Source organism: Lactuca sativa, chromosome 4 (genome assembly GCF_002870075.4).
Source record: "Lactuca sativa cultivar Salinas chromosome 4, Lsat_Salinas_v11, whole genome shotgun sequence".
Classification (NCBI taxonomy): domain Eukaryota; kingdom Viridiplantae; phylum Streptophyta; class Magnoliopsida; order Asterales; family Asteraceae; genus Lactuca; species Lactuca sativa.
The window spans coordinates 263034970-263037311 of NC_056626.2; the positions used below are offsets into that span (position 1 = coordinate 263034970).

General features: G+C 29.5%; 1 non-coding gene across 1 annotated transcript; it reads right to left on the reverse strand.

Annotated features, from left to right (window-relative positions):
* Window positions 1–514: 514 nt before the first annotated feature.
* LOC111904457 (uncharacterized) lies at window positions 515–2051 on the reverse strand. Its single transcript, XR_008232209.1, has 4 exons — window positions 1938–2051; window positions 1745–1842; window positions 1573–1613; window positions 515–645 (listed from the first exon to the last, which is right to left on the reverse strand). It is a non-coding gene; the product is annotated as an uncharacterized LOC111904457 (transcript).
* Window positions 2052–2342: the final 291 nt, after the last annotated feature.

Genomic DNA, 2342 nt, shown 5'->3' on the forward strand with positions numbered 1-2342 from the left:
CAAGTAGAATGCTATAAATGGCGATTTCCAAAAAACAGAATGCTATAAAAGATGTTTTTTACCGCTGCCCAGTGTTTTTCTTGTTTTCCTTTTCTGACCTTATGAATTTATATGTTCAAATAAATTATTTAAAATTTGAAAATTTACAGCGAATATGTTTGATTTTTCAGAAAAAATATTAACTACATTATAAACATGCAAAACAATAAAAAAAACAAGTTATGTCAAAGACTCAAGGTTTCAACATTGGGTTGCAACTTGCAATACACGTAAGTAATGTACTGGACAAATTAATTGTTAAAAATAGATAATTAAGATCAATGTTGAAGCAATTATCCTAAAATCTATTCACCGTCATAAGATGATTGAATGGATTGAAGCCACTCATTCTAAAGATCAATAGCCACCTTTCCCCGTTCTGCCTTTTTCAGTCTGTAAAAAGATTTTTTATAAAGTGTGATAATTGGTATATAATAATGTAAATCTCATTGAACAACAACAAAATTACCTTGCTTTTATCAATTTCATTAGCTTTGCATTTCATTACATCTTTGCACTTGACAGTTTTCGGCCATTCCAAGAATTGATTTGCCCTATGATTTGTACTTGGCTTCATACCCATTCCTTTACTTGGTGCACTAACAACTGAATTTGATACAAAACCATGGTATTTCATAGGTTGTTTATTGAATCGATTTTTTTTCTTTTGTAAAATGTTTAAAAAGGAAAACAAACCAAAAGCAAATAATAATAATAATAATAATAATAATAATAATAATAATAATAGTAATTAAATAAACAAATAAATAAAATGGAGGAAGTATTTTAGAAATATACTTACTGTAGTTATTTTTCTTTGGCCTAATTGCATTATTATTCCCATTTTCTAAAAACTACTTCCTTTAACCCTTCTGACTTTGGTTTCTTTTGGTTCGTCATTAAGAGAAGATTGGGAGTGAAGGGTCAACATTTGAGTCAAAAAGATTTTCTTTACTTTTTTTTTTCTTTGGTTTAGTAACCAAGACATGCTATCCAATTTCACAAAAAAAACAACATAAAAACTATCTTCCTTTCTTGGTCAAGCACATGTTTCTTTCACTCTCTTGTAATTACTGACATTTTGAGCACTCTTTACATCAACCATGGTGTAATTACATCAAACTATAATATTAACTACATAGCTGAAACTAATTTTAAGGTTTGTATCTGAAACATATGCTTAACTCTAGCGGGTAGATTTTAAATATAGTTAAGAAAAATACATTAAGAACTCACTAAAGCAAGAAATTGAATAGATAAAAATATTTTATATATTTACTAAACCGTTAATATATAAAGTATATGTTTTATATTGAAAAATAATAAATAACTATCATTACGTAACATACTGGTTTGTAGAATGGTAGTCAAAACTATACTTTTTTCTCATACTATTATGTCGTCTGTACCACCTACCAACGGTTTTCATAGCTTCCAATAGACTCTAGATTTCAACTATTACTAACATTATATTTGAATGGAAAAAGACAACATGTAAAGAAAAAAAAGAGAGGAAAAGTTAAATCAACTAACCCCCTTTGATGAACTTCATGCTTTTGCTCCATAAATTTGACCTAAGATGAACAAAAACACCCGATTTCAGCTTTATTTACTTAAAACACCAATAATCTACTCACTGGTAATCAACTAAAAAATACAAAATATCTGAAAAGAGTGTTTGTCGCATATCATAATTAATGTTCACCTATTTAGCAGTTGTGCTTTTTTCCCCAAGAAAGGTGGACTACAGTTTGACCAATTTGACTTCCATGCATCCTTTGAATTGCTTCTTCAGCAGATGTCCTACAGGAAATTAGTAATTAACTTTTTACAATTTTTTCATGTATCAAGTTTTCTTTGACCAATTTAAGACTTATCTGTTGACAAACTGAACAAACCCGCATCCTTTTGCAGCAAGAATTTTGACATAAACTATTTCACCAAATTGCAAGAAAATCGACCTCAATTTCTCCTCTGCAACACCAGGGTCAGGATTGCCGATATAAAACTTGAAATAAGAAAGAAGAAAGTTATGAAGAAAATGGGCATAAAGGTATAATTCAAAATTGCTAGACTTACAGTTGCGGTGGTTAGATCAGTGTCCATTAGAATAGCAACCACTGTAGCTTGATAAAACAGGATTCAGGTGAGAATTTTACAATATGATTAACAGAAAAAAAAAATAGTAAATACAATACATGAATATACTACATTTTGGTGCTACGTATTGTTGTTGGAAGATTGTGTTCTTCTTTGGTGTTGCTATACTGATTCTCATAGGTCTAGTTGAGCAATAAATCCCA